Source organism: Prionailurus bengalensis, chromosome A1 (assembly GCF_016509475.1).
Source record: "Prionailurus bengalensis isolate Pbe53 chromosome A1, Fcat_Pben_1.1_paternal_pri, whole genome shotgun sequence".
NCBI lineage: Eukaryota > Metazoa > Chordata > Mammalia > Carnivora > Felidae > Prionailurus > Prionailurus bengalensis.
In genome coordinates this window covers 109902440-109912441 of record NC_057343.1, presented here as the reverse complement: position 1 = coordinate 109912441, position 10002 = coordinate 109902440, and positions in this window count along the sequence as shown.

Here is a 10002-nt window from a genome sequence, read left to right as displayed (position 1 = left end):
CTCGCCCTGATAAGAAAACTGTAGAGGGTGTCCTGAGGAGAAGCCCAGGGAAGAGTGGAGGGTGTGGCCACCCCAGCCACAGCCTCCTTCAGATAAGGGACAGTGGCCAAGGGACATCTAAAGTGCGTAGAGAGTCTGGGCCAGCAGTTCTTCCTCTGTTCTCTCCACCCACCCTCATCCCTGCCAAGCTCTGATGTTAGCCCAACTATGCCCACCCCAGAGATCCTCAGCCATTTCCCACAGGTCCCCTCCCAGAGGAGTTCTTTAATTTCTTCTTACACCCATAAGGAGAATGAGCGATGAAGAAATGCAAAATCCCAACTCCTAAAAATGTGGTTTAAAAAGGGAAGCCCCCCAAAAGTTCCCATCTGTCGACCGAGGCAATAAAATGATGACTTAAAAAATTTGGGGTCTTTCCAAGTCATGGAGGAATATATGAACAGAGGAAGATGTGCTCTAGTTTTGAAACTCTGGCTTGGTGCCACACTTAGGTGATACCCAATGACAGTAAACACCCTCTCCCCAAAACCCTCTGCCCACCTCACCCTGCCCATATGAAGCCCAGACAATTCAACATTTATTGACCACGGACTGTGTGCTTCCAACCCTTCCAGGCAGTGGAGTCCACAGCGTCGAGGTGCTTTGAGGGACAGGTCAATATTTCAGTCAATATTTGCTGTGTACCTACACTGTGGTGGGTTTTGAGGTTCAAGGGGGCAAGATTTTGAGAAAAGCGTGGCTAAGAATACTCCAGCTTGGGAAGTATTGACCTACAAATAGCACCACAGGTGCAAGGAACAATTGACTCTGCATGGGGTGATCAAGGAAGGTGACCCAGAGGGGTAACATTTAAGCTGGGCTTTGAAAACACATTTTGAGAGGTATAACTGGGGAGAAGTGGCATTCCAGGCAGAAAGAACAAGGTGAACAAAGGTCAGGGTTGGGGTGGGGAGTGGGAGGGTTATGGACAGCTGGTTGTGTGGTGTGTGGCAGGTAGTCAGGACAGTGGTGCCAGAGCAGGGGGTCTGGGGAGCAGGAAATAAAAGGCAGGCTGCAGTTCCTGGAGGGCATGGACAGAGTGGCAGCTTGCAACTTCAGGATCTGCCAAACCATTCGGGTCAAGGTCACATTTTCTCCTGGGAACCTCCCAGCCAATGGCAGATTAAGGCAGGGATGCTAGGACCTATTTCTACCCAGAAAGTGACTCACCTCATGGGCAATCATCTCTGCATTGGAACCATTCCCTGGGCTGGCTGAGACCTTCTCCACGCTGCAACACGGTTGGAGGATCTTCCCACCCACTTCTTCCTCAGGACTGAGACCCCTACCATAGTCAGACTGCCTCCTCCTGCCCCCTTCCCTTTCTCTTTCACAGATGTTACCTCCATAAGTCTCTTGCACTCCACGTGCCATCTGGGTGCGTGCCTCCCAGAGGGGACCCAAACAGACTGGAGAGGTCCCTGGATGGATGCTCAGTGTCTGGGCTCTGTCCTGTTGGCAGTGAGAAGCCATCGAGGCCTCCTCAACAGGGAGAGGTGCGATCACATCTGAATTTTGTGAAAGTAATCCAGCAGCAGAGTGAGGAACAAACCAGTGGGGAGGAGCGGGATGGTGAAATGACCGTTTAAAAGGACACGGCAGGGGCGCCTGGGTGGCTCAGTCGGTTAAGTGTCCGACTTCAGCTCAGGTCATGATTTTACGGTCCGTGAGTTCGAGCCCCACGTCGGGCTCTGGGCTGATGGCTCAGAGCCTAGAGCATGCTTCCGATTCTGTGTCTCCCTCTCTCTCTGCCCCTCCCCCGTCCATGCTCTGTCTCTCTCTGTCTCCAAAATAAATAAACGTTAAAAAATAAATAAAAAATAAATAAATAAAAGGACAAGGCACTTATGTAAGAGGTTTTGGCAGCATGCACAATTTACTATGTAGGTACCCGTTTACTCAACAACCTCAATTTTAGAAGTCCTATAGGTACACTGGCACAAATGCGTAAAAATATAAAGATGAGGATGTTTATAGTAGCCTCGCATATCAGTCAGTCACATGACAGTGGAAAACTCCACATTCATCTGCAGGAGGGAAGATGAAAAAATGGTGCATTCATGCAGTGAGATAATATCATGCAGCCTTTGAAACATAGGTGGTATAGGTCTCTTTGTACCATCTCAGAAAGACATACATAGTATATCGCTATTTTAAAAAGCTAGTTGCCAAACACATATACAGCACAATCTAACATTCATGAACAAAACTGTGCCTATGTGTATCTTTTACGTTTGTTTGTATAAATAAGTCTGGAAGGAGCTACTTCAACTATTGATAGAGGTTACTTCTTGAGGTGGTAGAGATTTCACTTTTTACTATGTATTTTTTTTTAATTGAAGTAGAGTTGACAAACAATATTACATTAGTTTTAAGCGTACAACATAGTCATTCAAAAAATCGATATGTAATACTATGCTCACCACAAGTGTAGCTACCATCTGTCATCATACAAGGCTATATTTTGTGTTTTTATAAAGCAGTATTCATACAGAACTTCTGGCTTTTATTTTTATTTTGTTTGGGACTTTTTTGCATTTTCTAATTTTTTAGGTGATGAATATGTTTCATTTCTCTTATCAGAAAACAAAATTTTAATTAAAAAAACTCCATGTCCACTTAGAAAAAGATATAAAAATTCTTCATATTACCTTTCCAGAGAAAAAATAATTAAAAAAAAAATGGGACAGTTAGGAAATCTGTCAATGGCCTGGTCTAGGTAAATAGGAATTTGAGGTGAGCTGGAATAGCACTGAACACAGGGTGGTGAAGACAGGAGTCCCAGAAGAAGCCAAGAGTGCTATCCTGGGTAGTGGGTGGAGAAATCAAAGAGGGGGGAGTGGGGGAAGGTGCAGGGGGAGTATGTGTGCTGAGTGTGCTGGCCTTCAGGAGGCTCAGGCCAGGACAGCTGGTGTACGTGAGAGGTGATATTGGCTCCTGTCCCACACCTCAGGAGGCCAGGTGGGGATCAAAATTGATGACCTACAGGAGATTCAAAACTCACCAATAGCACTCACCAATGGACAAAAATGCTAAATATAAACAGTGAACCATTAGGAAAAAAACCTAGAAAGATATTGGTGGATATTTATCGCATCTGAATGGAGAAGGACTTCAAATACAAAAGCAAATAGCATTTTAAAACTCTAGAAATTTTAACATTAAAAAAAAACCCAACACCTCTGCTTTAAAAACAAAACTCATAAACAAAATCAAAAGGCAAGCAAAAATGGGGAGAATAATCACATTTACAGAGAAAATATTCTTCTTATGTAAAGAACACAGATAAGTAATGAAAAAACATGGTCCAGAATTAAAAAAAAAAACAAAAGAAAAACACAGAGCACTTTGTATTAGTTAGAATTTGGTGCAGTTACATATAACAGAAAACAACACTGGCTTAAACAAGATGGAGGTGATTTCTTTCTCATGTTAAAAAAAAAAAAAAAAGCCCAGAGGTGTCAGTCCAGCGCCAGCATGGTGATTCTAAGAGTCATCAGGGACCTATACTTTTTCTAGCTCATTCTACCCCAACCCTAGGGCACAGCTCTCATGGTCAATGTTGGTTGCTTGAACTCTAGTTATAGTGCTCTCATTTAAAAAAGTAGGCTGGGGAGGGGCGCCTGGGTGACTCAGTTAAGCATCCGACTTCAGCTCAGGTCATGATCTTGTGATTTGTGGGTTCAAGCCCTGCATCAGGCTCTGTGCTGACAGCTTGAAGCCTGGAGCCTGCTTTGGATTCTGTGTCTCCCTCTGCTCCTTCCCCTCTCCCTCCTCCTCCTCCTCCTTCTTCTTCTTCTTCTTCTTCTTCTTCTTCTTCTTCTTCTTCTTCTTCTTCTCTCTCTCTCTCTCTCTCTCTCTCTCAAATAAATAAAACAAACAAAAATAAAGTAGGTTGGAGAAAGGGAGAATGAGTAGAAGGGCACATGCCTCTCCTTTTCAGGCAACTTCTTGGAAGTACCTCATGATACTCTCACTTATATCTCATTAGCCACAACCCAGTAACATGGCCATACCTAGCTGCAAGGAAGTCTGGGAAACATAATCATTTGGTTGGCCAGCAAAGGGCTCAGCTAACATCTGGGTTTGTTACTAAGAAAGGGGACAATGGATACTGGGAAGCAACTAGCAAGTTCTTGCATACATGTGAACGGAATTACCAAAATTAATACAAATGTAAAAGATTTTTAAAGGGTCAACCTTACCAATAATCAAATAAAATGTAAAGCAGCCCTATTACGGTTTCTTCCAGCTATGATCTTGAAGGACTGGCCAGACAGGCAGGAGATGATGTCCTAATAACAACCTCCATATAGCTGTCCATGGAGAGAGTCCCAGGGTAAAGGCCCTTCCACCCGCTGAATGGCTCCTGGCGCTTCTCCCCAGGGTCTTCCTCCAACCTAAGTGATGTCAGGTTCTGTAAATGCTAGGGAATGGACAAAACTCTTCACCCAGGGATTCTCTAACTAAACTATGGCTACAGTTAAATTTTAGGTGTTTTTGAAAGTTCCTTAAAAAGTAATATCCTCATGCAAACTGAATCAGCAGTTTCAGAACTAAAAAAACCTCTGCCCTGTGCTTGGGGTGTTACAAACTAAGCATGAAAACTGACCACTGAAATAAAAACCAATGTCAGGCAGAATTAGGCAACCCCAAGTTAAGTCTTTTCGCAAATTCAGAAACTCTACTTCAGCTCCGAAGGATCGTAATGTCAATGCTGCCATCCCTCAGAACACACAGAAGATACGGCAAGTATGGAGTTTGAAGGCTTGTCAAGTTCTGAGGCCTATTTTTAATAGTTACTATGCCTTTCTCCATTGCAGACTGTCTCCAGGCCCTTCTCATTATTTACTAGAAAGCCTGTCTATAGCACCGATTTCTAATTTTTGCTCTTCTTAAATGGTTGTGGATAGGGAAACAAAAGTAGTAACAGATATTTAGTGGAATCTGGGGAGATAGGTGGTCTTCTCTGCATGGGGAACAGTGGGATGTAATGACTAAACATACACATGCTTAGCCACAAGTATCAGGAACACTTGGATTTGAGTCTTAGTTCTACCCTCTGCCCCATAGGCCCTTGGACAAGTTATTAAACTTCTCTGAGCCTCACGTTCCCTGTCTTACAATGGGGTGAATACAGTGCTTACCTCCTAGAGTTTATCATACTGTCAGGGTCCTGCAGGAAACAGGTGGCATTCTCAAACTGGAAGGGTTTAAGGAAACCAACAAGGAAGAGAGGGGTACTTTAGGGTTAGCAACAGTGGGGAGCTGTTACCACCTCCAGCCTGAAGGTGTGAAGGACGAGGGCAGGGAGCCCAGAGAAGGTGGCTGTCAGAATGGGTGAGTTAGGCTGTAATGACCTGGGGTGGAGCCAGGGGAATAAATTCTTTACCTAATTTTCCTGTGTCCACTGATCTCCACTGGCCAAAGTCCAAACCCAGAGACAAGGTACGTGATGACGTACTGCATACAGGTCAGCCTCCTGGGGCACAAAGGAGGTGGAGGGGGTGGGGAGCAGATGTGATGGGGCACGTGGAAGAGCATTTGGGAAGGTTAAACAAAAACAGAATGTGATGAGCTTAGCACAGTGCTTGAACATAGTAAGTCCACAAATCCTCAATAAATATTGATTAATTTTATTTTTTTTTTGTTTTTTTGGTTTTTTTTTTTCAACGTTTATTTATTTTTGGGACAGAGAGAGGCAGAGCATGAACGGGGGAGGGGCAGAGAGAGAGGGAGACACAGAATCGGAAACAGGCTCCAGGCTCTGAGCCATCAGCCCAGAGCCTGACACGGGGCTCGAACTCACGGACCGCGAGATCGTGACCTGGCTGAAGCCGGACGCTTAACCGACTGCGCCACCCAGGCGCCCCAATATTGATTAATTTTAGACTTTGGTCTCTCTCCCTCTCACTCTCTTTCTGGCTACCTTTTTTATTTACTGCTTACTTCCTGGTTTTCAACAGGTTGAGATGAGTTCCAAGTAATCAAGTGCGGTTATCTATATTGGAGGGTTTTGAGAGAGTAATGAGTGTGTAAAAAAGATTACCAGGGACTCTGGGGGCTGGAAATGAGAGAGGGAAACAAAAGAAGGGGAGAAGGTAAGAGGCAAGGAGGAGAGAAAGTGTATGTTCCCTATGGGGCTGGAATAAACACAGCATTATTTTACTTTATGATCATACTATGCATTTATTGGGATGTGATAACAGTCTTGGCAATTTTACAGCCTATTGAGACTCACCAGAGAGCCTAGTGAGACTTGCAAAGAAGGTCTTCCTGCCCTAAACACAAACTTTTGTTCCTACTTCTAGATTAATAGATTTTATCTCAGGGCTCCCTTCCTTCTAAAAAACCAGCAGTCAGATGTGTTCACGTGGAGGGTTCAGGTGACTCTTCTATTCTGATTTGGGAAATGGCTGCTCCGAGTGAGTTGATCCTCCCATGGGATGGCTCCCGGTGGGAAGGGAGGCCCGAGATTGGTCTGAGCTCGTGAACCTCAGCAGTCCTTTTCTCAAGCCTTTGCCCGGCACTCACTTGGCCCCCTGGGAACCTCTTAACTCCACAAGCCACTCTCAGATGTCTGGTGCAGGCTCTGGAGCATATTCTTCTCACATCTGCCTCCCCTCCCCTCCGAACCTTCGCACAGGTCGCTGTGCCTGGAACACACGCGTTCTCTTCTTTGCCTGGCTAACCTCATCCCCTCCACGACCCCTCAGGTGTCATCTCACCCAGGGAGCCTCACAGACAGTGTCTCCTCCCCTCAAGGCCCACAGGGATTGGGAAGCCCCTCCTTGGTTCTCTCCTCCACAGCACTTCCCACACAGCCTTGGTTTCCTGGCCTCTCACAACAGATTCAACACCCTTGAGAAGGGATGCTGGCAGGTCCATTTTACTTTCACCACATCCAGTAGAGTGCATGGCACACAGAGGACACTCAGTAAAGGTTTCCTGAATGGATGTTTAGGGCATGATTCAGAAAATAAGAAATGTTACAAATCCCAAAGCATCAAGTTAACTAAGCTGTGTGTTCTAGAACATCCTTCCTCTCCTACTGGCACCCTGGCTCTCCTGCCCCAACAGCTATCAGGACAGGTAATCTTGTGACTATTCACCTCCTCCAAACTCCCTCTTCTTTTTCAGGTATTCTCTTGAACACCACTTCCTCAGAGGCCATCCCTGACCACCCAGTGCAACATAGCTACTTGGTCACTTGGTTACATATTAGTGTACTTTAATTTGCTACACACCACTTAATCCTACTGTTAACATTTTATTTATGTGTTTAATTACCTCCTATCTTCACCACTAGAGTAAGCAAGCTCCATTTGATCAGGGATAGGTGTTCACGGTTTTAAGCCCAGCATCTAGCACAGTGTGTGCCACACAGCGAAGTGTTCATTACATATTTGTTAAGTGAATGCATGCTACTGTTACTGTGTTCTGATTTAATTCTACGTGTGTCTTCTATCTTTGCTGTTGGATCAGATACTCCAGAGAAACTTAGAAGGGCCTCCTTTATGGTATTGGAAGTGGGGAGGGGAGCTCAGGTCTCTTCCCAGGCCAAGATGGGGTATGCTGCCTGCCTAGAGCTTCCACGTGGCCAGATACTGAAGATTCTCAGCCCAGTGTCTGCAGGTCCCAGATGCTGGAAATGCTCCTCTGGCTTTCTGTGAGAGCAGCTCCAGCTGCCCACGGGCCAGACGTACAGAGGAATGTGTCCAAGGCTCCTAGCTGGCCTGGCAGCTGGGTAGCAGGAAGCAGGCACAATGGCCACAGCACTGCGGATACATGTCTTCCTTTCCCCATATGGCCACCCCCAGAGTGCACATCACTGTGTGGCTAGCTGCAGAAACCAGCCCTGCTTCATGGTGGCTGGGCAGTGTGGCTCTCTGGCTCTGCTGGGAAAGGGCTCTCTGGCCCTTTGAGAAGCTGGGGCCCTGCGCCCGCCCCTCCTATTCCTGCAGAAATTGCTCTGCCAGCTCAGTGGTAGGCCAGGCTTGGAGTCTCTCACCTGCCCCTGGGCCTTCCTTGAAGCCCTCTGGTTTACTGGAAATCATAAACTGTTAGAGACAGCCTTTATCACACCCTGAACAGTGCACTCTTAATATTTAACGCCAGAGGCTGAAACAACCAGGGACGCTGGCCTCCTGGTTACTCCCAGTGACTGATATTTGCACCTGGTAATTGAGGTCAGATTTGCTTCTCTTAAGTCACATGATTTGCCTCAAGGCAGGAAGGTGTCGGGGGGCCACTTGTTGCAAAGGGCCCAGGAGGTGATTATAGAAGCTGCAAAGGCTGTGCTTCTCAGGGAGCCAGACCTGGGAGCATGGAGCTGAGCTGGCAGCTGGTATATGACACATGTGGGGCCTAAACCCCAACATTTCACTGAGAGCAAGCTTAGGATACCTTCTTCCCTCTAAAACACCTGCTGAATGGAGCCACTTTAAATCCTTCCTGGAATTGGGTGGGGCATTAATTAATTAACTAAAAAACTAATTAGATAGGTTGAATAGGCCACCTGGAAGATTCTGGTCACTTAAGGGTCTCCAAATCACAGTATAGGCCCCACCCTATCCAGACACCTAATCTTGCTCCAGGCTTTGCTTGACCTCAGGTATTTATCTCCTGGTTGTCATGGAAGCTGCTCAGATAAACAGAAACACAGCCAACCCGGCCCCTCTGCCAGCCTGAGAGCAGTGGAGCTCCCTGGTGGCCACTGGTGGCCCTGCCCGCTGGGCTGGAAGCAGCACTAGACCAACTCACACGTGAGGTCTCTTTCACACGGTCTCCTGAGGCACACAGTGGATGCTCAATAAGTGCTCACTGCATGAAGGCACACCCGGGGGGTATATTAGTTCTCAGGCCTCAAGGTCCCTAAAAAACCCCTCAGTGGCTGCTGTGGTCGGAGCTGATCCACCTACCCCAGTCACGTCAGGGACCGCAGGCCAGGCTGGGTACAGCCACTCAGCTCCTCAAGCCATCCAGTTGGCCCACAGGCCACCTCTCTGCTCTCAGAGCCCAGTAGACACAAACCTGTGAGGAAGGAGCCAGCTGTGGTCTGGTGATTCAGTTGGAGGGAAGGCGGAGACGATGTCTGGTTACACCAGCACTGGATGCCACATACCACAGACACAGCGGCAGAAGGCCCCACCATCCACATACCAGTGGAACGTCACCCTTGCTGTCTGTGCCCAACCCAGGACTGAGCACACTCTCAAAGTGAGTCCCTAACTACTCCTGAGGATGTATGGATAGCCTGAAGGGGACACTGCAAGAGGACTGAGGACGAAGCCACTGTCCCTACAGACCCTAATATGGCTTCCGGAACAGGATCTGCAGTGTCCTCAGAGAAGCTTCTAAGGTCAGGCAGATGTTCACCTCTGTGGCACACAGCTTCGTCCAGAGAGGGGGCTGGGGGACAGACCAGACTACGTGATCTCTCGAGGCCACCAAAGTCAACCACTGCCCTGTTAAGGGAGGCAGGCAGGGGCTGAGTGTGGGCTCTGGCGTTGGGCCTGGGAAGCTGGGGTCTGCTGTACAAAAGCAGTGTAGCCTTGGGCATCATTCAACTTCTGTCTCTTCATTTGGTTGTTACATGAATTAAAGAAGATAATATAAGTAAAACTTTATTAGAGTAAACCCTCAATACGTTTTAGCTATATAGTTATTTTTTTCATTCAAAAACACCAAACTAAAAAGAGAAGAAACTGTGAAAGATGACATGGCATTACACAGCAGCAGGAACCGAATGATCCCCCCCAGATAACAGGAATGACTGCACATAACAATACAGCAAAGAGAGGTTTAAGCTCCTCGGCTCATTTTAAGCTCCTGAGTCATGGCAGATGCACAGCCTCTGCAAGGCTGAGCCACACGTGAAAGCTGTTTCCACCCACGTATTAGTGGAGCCCAGTGATATGCTTAATAACAATAAGAATGATAAAAATAGCCACAACAGGCCAT